A 12,456-nucleotide genomic window follows, 5' to 3' on the forward strand; every position below is an offset into this window, starting at 1 on the left:
TTAGTTTTAATATTTAGGTTCTTGATCTATTTTAAATTGGTTTTTCGGTATGGTTTGAGGGCTGGATCCTGATTCATTCTTCTGCATGTGGAAATCCAATTTTCCCAGCACCATTTACTGAAGGGAGCCCTGATGGTGCAGTGGTTAAGAGCTTGGCTGCTAACCAAAAGATCAGCAGTTCAAATCCATCAGCTGCTCCTCGGAAACCCTATGGGACAGATTACTCTGTCCTACAGGGTCACTACGAGTTGGAATCAACTTGACGGCAATGGGGTTTTTTGTTTTGGTTTGGTTTGGTTTGGTTTATTTATTGAAGAGACTTTTCCTTCCCCATTGGATGGACATAGCATCCTTGTTGAAAATCAGTCAACCATAGATATATGGACTCTCAATTCTATTCTATTTGTCTTTATGTCTATTATTATACCAATACCAGGCCATTTTAATTACTGTGGCTTTATAGTATGTTTTGAAACCAGGAAGCAAGAGTCCTCCTCCTTTTTCTCCTTCTTCAAGATTGCTTTAGCTATTTGGAGTCTCACGTGCCCTTTCATATAAATTTAAGGATTGGCTTTTCCATTTCTGCAAAGGCTCTTGGAATTTTGATGGGATTGCACTGAATTTATGGATTGTTTTGAGAAGTACTGACATCTTAACTATATTAAGCCTTCCAATCTGCAAACACATAATGTCCTTCCATTTGTTTAGGTCTTCTCTGATTTCTTTTAGCAATGTTTTATAGTTTTCTGTGTACAAATCTTTGACCTTCCTGATTAAATTTATTCCTAGGTATTTTATTCTTTTAGATGTTATTGTAAATGGTAACGTTTCCTTAATTCTTTTTCCTCCTGCTCACTGCTGATGTAAAGAAACCTGATTGATTTTTGTGTTGACCTTGTACCCTGCAACTTTGTGAAATTCATTAGTTCTAATGTCTGTCTTATGGATTCTTTGGGGTTTTCTATATGTAGAATCATGTCATCTGCGAAAAGGGCTAGTTTTACTTCTTCCTTCCTGATTTGAGTATCTTTTTTTTTTTTTTTTTTTCCTAGTCTAATCGCTCTGGCTAGGATTTCTAGAACAGTGTTGAGAGTGGGCATCCCTGTCTTGTTCCTAATCCAATGGGAAAGCTCTCAGTCTTTCTCCACTAGTATGATGTTAGCTGTAGGTTTTCATAAACGACCTTTATTCTACTGAGGAATTTCCCTTCTATCTGGTTGAGTGTTTTATCATTAAAGGGTGTTGAATTTTATCAAATGCCCTTTCTGCACTGATTGAGATGATCATGTGGTTCTTTTCCATCCATAGGGTTTTCAATGGCTGATTTTTGGAAGTAGATGGCCAGGCCTTTCTTCCGAGGCGCCTCTTGGTAGACTGGAACCATCAACCTCTCTGTTAGCAGCAGGTGCATTAACCATTTGCACCACCCACAGACTCCCATACAGACACAGATAAAGACATAGACATAAACATAGACACCTACACACGTATGTATATGTATATGCGTGTGTGTCTATATACATATTTAAATTATAAACCTGTTGCTGTCAAGTCGATTCCGACTCATAGTGACCCTACAGACAGAGTAGAACTGCCCCATAGGGTTTCCAAGGAGCGGCTGGCAGATTCCAACTGCCAACTTTTGGTTAGCAGGTGAGCTCTTAAACACTGTACCACCAGAGACCCAAACCCACTGCTGTTGAGTTGATTCCAACTCATAACAACCCCATAGGGTTTCCAAGGCTGTAAATCTCTACGGAAGCAGACTCCCATATCTTTCTCTCACGGAGCTGCTGGTGATTTTGAACTGCCAACTTTCTGGTTAGCAGCCGATTGCTTTAACTACTGTGCCAACAGGCCTACACACACACAGACACACACACACAGAGCCCTGGTGGCACAGTGGTTAAAGCGTTCGGCTGCTAACCAGGTCAGTGGTTTGAATCCACCAGCCGTTCCGCAGAAGAAATATGTGGCAGTCTGCTTCTATAAAGATTACAGCCTTGGAAACCCTATGGGGCAGTTCTACTCTGTCCTATAGGGTCGTTATGAGTTGGAATCAACTCAACAGCAGTGACTTTGTGATATATAGATATACATATATAAATGCTAAAGACACTTGAAGAAAATTATTTATCTCCCTATGGACCCGATTCATATGTAAAAAAAACTTCCTAGAATCCTAATGTTCAGCAACAAAAAAATCTAGAGATTTATAGAGGCTTAATGCTAGTTTCTGTACAAACAATATTCTCCTTGAGAATTCTGTCATATGTCAATGAAAACTTTTCTTACAAACATATCGCAAAAGGAGAACACTGTTTGGTAATATCTTATTCCACATATTTTATTGAAGAACAACTGGAAATGAACGCCCATATATTACATAAGCAATAAAGAATTACTCCTAAGATATTAATAGTGTTTAGAAATTGCAGCTTGCCTTAACTTCAGTTCAGTGTTGATGATCATTTAAATGCCTAATTCGGGTTTTTCTATTATTTGTTCATATATTTTTATCAACACAATTCTGCATTTTCCTTAAAACACTCAAAATCATATTTGGCCTAAGATTAATAAATTCCTTGAATTTATTATATGTGACAAGTATATATTAAGATTTAGAAACTGAGGGTTTTTTTAACATTTAAGTATATAATACCGATCACCCTGAAAATAACTTGTAATTTCAGAACAATGTTATATACAAAATGTAATAACCTTTTAAAATTAGAATACAAGGTGCCTCTCAGACATTTCTGTCCTCACTAACAGCACCAGCAGCCTCTCTAAGGGATACTCGCTCTGCACTCTATTGATCAGATTGGAAAGCCGTAAACAGTTTCTGGCAGATTCTCGTTCATGAACAAACATTTACTAAGCTGTACCAGACGCAGAGAGAGAAGATGAAAAGACTCAATTGTCTCTGAAAGACCGCGCCATCTCTTCCATGCAAAATCTGACTTTCTCTAGTTTCTGAGCCTTATTTCCCAGGGTTTTCATCTTACATTTCCTCCCAGAATATCTCGCAACTCCATCCTCTCCTTTCTTACTGTCCCTACATACAAGCCTCAATGCTCACCAAATGCATCCCTCCACCCTCGGTCTCATAGTCTAGATTCTCAGCTTGAAATGGAGAAGTCCCTGAAGCATACGGGGGCTTCAAAGATTACTGGCTATAAGATAGCTTGGAGACTTAGCCAGTGAGAAACTAAGTCTAGAAAGTTTTGGATGACTTGTCCTTAATCATACACCTAATTAGCTGGAAGTAAAGCCAAACTAGAACACTCGTTATTTTACACTGTTCATTCCACTCCGCCAATCATTTCTGCCTCAATTATCCAGAATATTTTTTTTGGGGGGTGGGGGGAGGTGGGTTCCTTAGTTAACCTATAACTTGTCTTGGTGTGCGCAGATACAGCCAAAATCAAGTGCCTGTGATGGGGCTGACGGGGTGGGGGGAGGTGTCAACATTTTGTGTAAAATTTTGAGTATGTACATGTACATTTTTCTAGGGTAAGATTCATCTTTGAACGAATCAGCAGTCCCCAAAGAGTACAAAAAGCTAGGCTGGTTCAAAATACAGATTCACTGATGACTTATTTATTCATGCGTAATAGATGAGTAAGGGCTTATTTAGAGCAAGTTAGTGATATTTAAGCTACTATTACAGTTGGTATCACTATTATAGAGGCCCATCTAAGACAGCGGCAGTGCGATGGAGCCTTTTTGTGTGGCCTTTCTCAACACGGTCTTGTAACTCTCACCTAAGTGATTGGGCGATACTGTGTCACAGGGTAACTGTGGCCCACCAAAGGGATTGGTCAGTTTTGCCATCCCACTGGGCTTAAGGTGAGCTATCCCAGAGCTGGAAGAGAGAGGATCCCACCACCACCGAGGAAGAACAGCCAGGAGCAGACAGCGTGTCCTTTGGACCCAGGATCCCTGTGCTGAGAAGCTCCCGGAACCAGGAGAAAGACAGAGAAAGTGGTGGCAGAGAAACAATGGTAGGAGACGGTGTGGTGGATTTCCTGGCCCACAAACAGAGAAAGCTGAGTGCATGGGGTGCCTCTGGGGACTTACTGGCAGAGACTAAAAGAGCTTTGTAACACTTTGCCTGAGCAGGGCAGAGGCCTAGGGCCAGAGGAGGTGTGCCTGCAAGCACAGCTAAAAAGAGGTTGTCCTGATGAAAGTACTGTATCCTGAGTGTTCCTGAGCCTGAATTGTAACTGTTACCTCCCTAATAAACCCCATAATCGTGAGTATGGTCTATGAGTTCTGTGTGGCCATTGCAATGAATTATAGAACCCAGCAGAGAAGCAGAGAGTGCCGTGGGAGGGACGGTTGGTGTAAGAATTGGTAAAGATGGCAGAGAGGAGATACACCTAAACTCCACCTCAGAGCAATCAGCCTTGGCTGTTGATCTCCCTCCTCCTTGTGAAGTTAGAGGAGGTCAGACACTGCCTTCACACAGTTTTTACAACAGCTGAACCATTTGTCTGATCCAGTATGGATAATCCTTAATACAGAAAACTTACCTGTGAAATATGGCTCTCAAGCAGTCTTTTCTTCTTCATCTCCCATTATAAAACTGGACGTACATTTCAATATTAATAACTCTGGGTCACAATGTAATTTAAAAGCATTAAGACTATAGCAAAATTTTCTCTAAAGCATATATTTAGAGGGAAAATAATAATATCAGCTGTATTTTATCGAAGGCTGGTTATGTGCCATAACTGGACTAAGAGTTTAAGAAACCATCGTTTTTCCCTCACAGCCTCAAGAGGTAGATACTATTATGATGACCAGTTTACAGATGAGGCAGCTGAGACTCAGAGAGGTTGCCATATGCCCAGTCTTCCTCAGCTATGAACTGGGGGAATCAGGATTTGAAGCTCTGACTCTCGGACACCAAAGACTTGCTCTTACGCCCCCCCTAAAATGCTGAGAAAATACTAGCATTGAATTTTGCAAAATGTAAAAAAGCAGAAAGCAGCACTCCTCCTCAGCGCGCCCCTGAGTGCTGGCTCTGCAGCAGATGTGTCAGAGGCGGCAAGGCCGTTCAGACCTTCGGGCTCAGCACGGTTCTCACGCCCTTCTGTCTCCCACAACCCAAACCCCAACCCGCTGCCGTCGAGTCGATTTGACTCAGAGCAGCCCTACAGGACAGAGGAGAATTGCCCCATAAGGGTTTCCAAGGCTATCATCTTTACAGAAGCAGACTGCCACATCTTTCTTCTGTGGAGCAGCTGGTGGGTTCAAAGCAACGACCTTTTGTTCAGCAGCCGAGCACTTTAGCCACTGTGCCACCAGGGAAGACAGAAATCCAGGGAACTCAAAATATGTCAAAGTATTAGTTAAATCTACTACCTTTCTCTTTCCTTTTTCCTCTTTAATCAAGGAACCTTTCTACATCATTTCAAAGATCAATTTTTAAATTGAGATCCTTCTCTCATTATCTGAGTTCTTTAAGTACACTATTTTTTAAAATTCTGAAGTGGTTAGCTGAGCTTATTTCCTAATACCCAAAAGAATTTCCAAATGTGTTTTGAAAATCCCTACTTCATCCCATACACTGAGCCATCCCCTGAAAAAGCGCAACCACAACAACCATCAGCGTCAGCCTGCTTCAACACCACCAGTCAAACGCCAATTTTTACAGCCATCTTCGTTCATGAAATTCTTAACCCAACCCTTGGCCCACAGTGTTTCTCTGCACAGAATCACATGTACCTCACCAATGAAGATGAACCAGACAGCATGAGCGGTCCAAAATCCGAATTAACAGTAAGGAGCTCTTCAAAAGTCTTAATATGCAAGCCAAAGATTCTTCTCTACAAAACCGTGTTTCCTTCTAAATGCTTCATAAAGTATTATAAAGATGAACTAATTCATTCACTCAACAAATCTGAGCACCTCCTATATGCCAGGCACTGGGGTGGTGCTGAATATGCATTAAGGACTTAACCCTCACCTTCTAAAAACGTGAACACAGCCAATAACATTAAATGTCATGATGAGCCTCAAAAATTAATGATCAAAGCACTAAGGCCAAATTTTAAATCATCCGTGTCTTATTTCAAGTAAAAGTCTTATTGACACCCTCAGACAAATGTTTTCTTGTGGTATCTTCTTAGTCACTTATTTAAAAAGTACAGTAACTTCACATGCTAAAGGAGTAACAACAATCCAGTGACCATTTTAGATAAATGGAGAAACCATTTTGTACTCAGAATTTAACATTCGCTATCTCAACATGATTGAAAATTTTGATTTCATCAGCTAGACCTCAAAAATAATGCTTTTCTCTCTGTATTCATTTGTTTACAAGTGTACACCACCATACAAGTGGTCCTATTTTTCCGACCAACACACATTCCTAAAGACTGGCATCGAGAATCACTATTTGGAAAATCCTGACCGTCTACACCGTCCGGAAGAGAGCTTCCTCTTGAAAGATGGCTATTCAGCATCTGTCAAACACCTGAATGAGACAACTGACATTTGAGAAACACTGTCTGAAAGACAAACTCTAATGACTCCAACAACCAGAACAATGACACCTGTAATAAGAATGCTTTTCTATCTGCCTGAGGTTTTGATCCAGTTTCTTTCTCTAAAATGGCATGCAAAAAATGTTTCTGTATCATTTGTGAAAGTAGAGCATTTTCTCCACATGTTGTTAATGTCATTTTATGTAAAAATCCAAATGATTAATGATTCTTCACACAAGAGAAAAGTCTGCTTCTCCTGATTAACTGGAACACTTCCTTTCATTAATCAACACAAACGATAATTAGTCCTATTTCCTCTTTCACTTTGGTGAATAAGAAATAATAACTTCAGTTACATGCACACGCAGGCACTGAGCTATCCCTGCTCTAAGTTTTCCATCTAATTCTCCCCCCTCCAGTTCCCTTCTCGCCCCACACCTGCCCCCACCTTTACCGTTATCTTAGTAGTGCTCTCAAATACCCATCTATTATTCTAAGATCATCTCAAGTCCATTCTCGGAGTAGCCAGATTATAAATAAATAAATGGCTGTTTCTGCACAGAATGGACTAATACTAGACCTTCTTTAGACATCAGCAGAAATTAGTAAGGAGTGAAAACCAGGCTTTATCATGCAAAGGATTTGGTAAGCATGAAAGAATCAGAAAGTACAGACTAAACGGTCCATGCCATACAGAGTAAGAAAGGAGCATGTCAGGGAAATAATGCTGCCTCAGAAAATTTTAATCTACTTTGGGAAATCATAAGTACATAACAACAGAGAAATAATTTCAAAGAAACCTGCAGACAAGGGCTAATATAATATATACACATCCATTAGGCTTTCAGAATGAGCTAAACTCTTGAATGTCCAAAACTCAGAGCATAAAATAAACAAGATAAAACACTTGGCTCCAACTTACTATTTACACAAGTTAAACACAGGCGTTAACCAGTATCTTCCTTTGGCATCCAACAGGCACAACAGAGCTCCATGTTTGATCAACGGAATGAACTCAGTTGTCTGAAGACCTACTTGCCAGGCACTGGGATAGGAATTGAGGGAATAAAAATGAATGAACCCTGGGCTTCCAGGAGATTACAGATTTTTATTGACACAGAGGCACTGTTCATAATTATAACTGGAAGATCCCTGAGAAAACTGATATTGTAATAAATCACGAGTCTAGGGTTGTGATGATCAAGAAACAATCTGAAATATTCATACAACCTGAGATCAGCTGAACATTTAAGGTTAGCTATAACTTCATTCATTCAACTAGTACTGAAGATTTACTAGACATTATGCAGGCTCTTCCCCTAAAATCCACTTGGAATACCAAGGGAATGGAATGGAATGAGAACAGCACACATACAAGGGCTCTGGAATCAAACCATGGTTCAGTCCTGGCTCTGCCACTTCTAGATTCATGATGTGGGGCAATGATCTCTGAGTCTTTACTTTCCTTGCCTGTAAAATATGGACAATGTCAAGCTTCACAGGGTTCCCCCAAGGTGGAGATTAAATGAAATGGTATGTAAAAGGACCTGGAACACGCTGGCAATAATGAGGCACTCCATAAATGGGTCCCTTTTCTTCTTTGGCACAAGTAAGCTGAAACATGACCATAGGACATGAAGGTCACAAGTGAGAGAATGTCTATGAAATACCTACTTTCTCAAATGAAACAAGCATCTTATGTGTCAGGCAGTGGCAGGGAAAAAAAAAGCTCAATGCCATGAACGTCATCCTTCCTAGAAGGTAGCACAACACTACATAACACCACAAAATCACTCCCAAGTAAGAATCATGTAAGCTTGCAAGTGGCCATCTAAGACGCATCAATTGGTCCCAACCACCTGGAGTAAAGGAGAATGAAGAACACCAAAGACACAAGGAAAGTAGTAGCCCAAGAGACAGAGAGCACCACATAAACCAGAGACGTCATCAGCCTCAGACCAGAAGAACTAGATGGTGCTCAGCTACCACCAATGATCGCCCTGACAGGGAACACAACAGAGAGTCCCTGATGGAGCAGGAGAAACGTGGGGTGCAGAACTAAAATTCTAGTAAGAAGACCAGACTTAATGGTCCGACTGGAGGTACCCCGGAAAGCATGGCCCCTGGATTCTCTATTAGCCCAGAACTAAAACAATTTCCGAGGCCAACTCTTCAGACAGGGATTGAACTGGACTGTGTGATATACAGAGATATTTGTGAGGAGTGTGCCTCTTAGCTCAAGTAGATACAAGAGGCTAAATGGGCAGCTTCTGTCTGGAGGTGAGATGGGAAGGCAGAGAGGGTTAGGAGCTGGTTGAATGGACATGGGGAATCAGGGGTGGAAAGGAGGAGTGTGCTGTCACAGTACGAGAAGAGCAATTAGGGTCATATAACAATGTATGTATAAATTTTTGTATGGGAAAAAATTTTAAAAAGAATCATGAGCCACATCAAAATAAAATGTCTTCTAAAACCAAGACCACAAAGCTCAGCAACAGCAAAACAACCCAGCTATACAACTCAGACAAAACCACACACGTAATACAGTATCAGAACTTAACCTTCAGTGATGAGACGAGCGTAAAAAAGTAAAAGCAAGGTCTCACTAAAACTGCAGGTAAAGAAGATCTTTTCTTCCTGAATTAAATTTGATTAATTCATCTTTTCTTCAAATAGCATTTTGATGCCATGAGAAAATCTGTAAACCCATGCTACCATCATCAACATCTATAGTGACCATATTAAAAGCAATCTTTACAGTTCTTTTAATCCATAAACAGAATAAGTTTATAGAAACACAGCCTAAAAATGAAGTTTTGAAACAATTTTATCTGTGTACATACAAATATAAGGAGTCCTGGTGGCACAGTGTTTAAGCGCTTGTGCTAACCGGAAGGTTGACAGCTCGAACCCACCAGCCACTCTGTCGAAGATGTGGCAGTCTGCTTCCGAAGATGTGGCAGTCTGCTTCCGTAAAGACTACAGCCTTGGAAACCCTATGGGGCAGTTCTACTCTGTCTTATCACGTCGCTATGGAAACCCTGGTGGCCTAGTGTAGTGTTTAAGTGCTACGGCTGCTAACCAAAAGGTCAGCAGTTCGAATCCACAGGCACTCCTTTGAAACTCTTTGCGGGCAGTTCTACTTTGTCTTCTAGGGTCACTATGAGTCGGAATCGACCTGACAGCAATGGGTTTGTCTGTTTTTGTTTTTTTTTTTGTTTATGAGCTGCTATATACATATACACAACATTTACCCATTTACCCACTGCCATGGTGTTGATTTTCACTCATAGCGCTATGACCCACTGTATATATACGCAGCATTTACCCATTGCTGTTGAGTTTATTCCAACTCAAACAGTGAACCACCAGCCTTTCAGTTAGCATCCCGATGCACCACCACACCTCCTATACACAGCATATATTACATATAACACACATGTACCACAGGTAGGTAAACCAAACCAAACTCATTGCCCGGAGTCTATTCCAACTCACGGTGACCCCGTGTGTTACAGAGAACTGCTGCACAGGATTTTCTTGGCTGTAATCTTTACAGAAGCAGATCTCCAGACTTTTCTTCCAAGGTGCCACTGGGTGGGTTAGAACCGCCAATGTTCAAGTTAGTAACCCCTTCCCATTGAGTCGATTCCCACTCACAGCGACCCTATAGGTTAGCAGTCATCTGCAAACCATTTGTGCCAGCCAGGAACCTTTAGACAGATAGGCAGCTGCTTTAAAAAAGACGCCTTCCAAAATAAACTGGTTATTCCAGAACCTGGCTCCCAAAAACATTAATAATATTCAAATCACTATTGACTTGAAGGCTCATTCAGAATCTTGTACCATCGTCCATCTTTTAATAGAGTAACTTATTTCAGCTCTTGGTTAAGATGGTTATTTATATTCAGAAATCAAATCAAGAGTTTAATGTTTACATCAATATAACTTTCACTGTTTCAATTCAGCGCTTTTTAAAGTATATTTAAAAAAATATTTTCAAAGCTGCTTAACTCTTAACTTGTGCCCTTTTCCATTCGCTGAGCATGCGGCACTCGAAAAACAAGTCACAAGAAGAAAACTACAAATCAAGATTTTAAAGATTCAGGAGATTCAGTGACAAAAGCACCTCCATAAGTACAGACTTCAAATGCACGTGTTTAAAATCTGATAGGCATAAGAATATCTAGACTTACACAGATCAGTAATGTGTCCTCTGAAACATGACTTTCTTCACAAAAGCACTGACTATTAGAGAGCAAGGACTCTGTACGTCTCTCCACGTGTTTACAAATATTCAGAATACTGAAGATACAGCAAGTGGCTTGTTAGCCCTGTACTGCAGGCAAAGCCATCACAGCAGCTCAGTTTCTCTAGCAAACCTACACACATCAGTGATGCTAACTTGATTTCCCAAAGATTAAAACCCCTCAGGAAAGCGCCCATTTGCAGGGGCCAGGCATCCTGCAGAATCACGCAAAAAAACGCTGGAGGGGAGGAGCAAAAAGATGCTCTAGGCCACTGGCCCCTGGGGACCCAGATCTGCTCGCCTGCAAATAAACACAGTCCTTCCCCGGAAGGGACCCGAGGCTCACGCTTTCCTAACAACACCGGGAGCCCCCTAGAGAGCCGCTGTCTATCCCCTCCTGGTCCTTTCGAAGGTGTCAAGTAAGGCCCAGCACAGTGACCGCAATCACAGCAGTTCTCCAGGCTGCTTCTGAGACGCCATGCATTCGTGTCCCACCTTTGCTAATTTTTCCCCCATTCTCATTTCTGTAACTGGACCTGTCAAAACCCCTACTTTCCACCGCACTGGGGGACAGCAGTGGGGGCGGGATTGCATCACCATCCCATGCCAGAGCGGCCCCGGGAAATCGCTCCCAAGCGCTAACTTGGGCGGAGGTGCCGGGGCCAGGCCCAGGGCCTGGCCCAGGCCCGGGTGGACGTCGGGCAGCGAGGCCGGCCCCTGCAGGCCGCGCAGTCCGGGCCCGGCAAGGCGAGGCCGCGCCATCTGCCAGCGGGGCCAGGGACAGCGGCCAGGCCCGAAGGCCGCGCTCGGGCCCAGTGGCCGTCGCGCGGGCCCGGGCAGAGTGCCCACGCGGGCCTCGGCGCGCGGGCGGGAGGGAACCAGGCGGAGCGGCTCCCCGCCCGGACACAAAGCGGCTCCGCAGGAGCCCGCCTCACCTGCAGCATGGGGCGCCGCGGGCCTTCGAGAACCATCGGACCCCGCTCCGGCGCGCGCGTCACAGCCCAGGCCGCTTGGTGCCGCCCGGCGCCGCCGCCGCCGCCGCCATTTCCTCCCGCTCGCCGTCGCCTCGTCCCCGCTGTCAGGTTACTCCATTCACCTGGGCCTGGAGCCGCCTGCGCCGCGCCGCGCCGCGCCTCCGCCTCAACCCCTCCCGCCGGCGCCTGCGGAGACTGCGCAGCGCCCGGCTCGCCCGCAGCCCGCGCTCGGCCCGCGATAACGGCGCACGGCCGCTTGGAGAATGCCACTGGTACCCGCGCCGCCGCCACCGCCCCCTCCGCGCGCCCCACGCTCCGCGCGCCCCGCGGTGGCATGAGAGCGAGCCTGTGATTGGACAGTACGCGGCGGTGAAAGGTTAATGCCGGCCCCCCAGCCATTCAGGAGAAGGGAGACAGCAGGCCCGGGCTGCGTTTGAGGCCCAGCGCCGGACGGGACCCGGGCGTTCCCCGCCTGGGGCCTGGCCGCGCGTCCGCTGCTCGCTCGACCCTCCGCTCTGTGTTGGGGATGCTGGCCTGGCTCGTCCTCGGCAGAATCTCCTGCCTCTTGGAATTCGTCTGCCTCCAATGTTGCCCCTTCTGGCGCCCACCGCCTTCTGAACGTGGCTCTTCCCCGCGGCTAGAATTGTTCTCCAGAGAGTTCAGCTCTCCTTCACCTTCCATTTTAAAGCACCTTCCCACTCGCCTGCTTCTTCCCTGCATTCCACCGCTGGGGCCT

General features: G+C 44.1%; 1 protein-coding gene across 4 annotated transcripts in view; it reads right to left on the reverse strand.

Moving 5' to 3' along the window:
• The window catches only part of DICER1 (dicer 1, ribonuclease III), a 75,744-nt gene extending 63,881 nt beyond the window's left edge, over positions 1-11,863 (reverse strand). For 3 of the 4 annotated variants that reach the window (XM_023731763.1, XM_023731759.1, XM_023731760.1), the window contains exon 1: positions 11,682-11,831. The gene's annotated coding sequence lies outside the window, so the exon portion shown is untranslated. The other variant, XM_023731761.1, reaches the window with a different exon arrangement.
• Positions 11,864-12,456: the final 593 nt, after the last annotated feature.

This window comes from Trichechus manatus, unplaced genomic scaffold, assembly GCF_000243295.1.
Source record: "Trichechus manatus latirostris isolate Lorelei unplaced genomic scaffold, TriManLat1.0 scaffold00045, whole genome shotgun sequence".
NCBI lineage: Eukaryota > Metazoa > Chordata > Mammalia > Sirenia > Trichechidae > Trichechus > Trichechus manatus.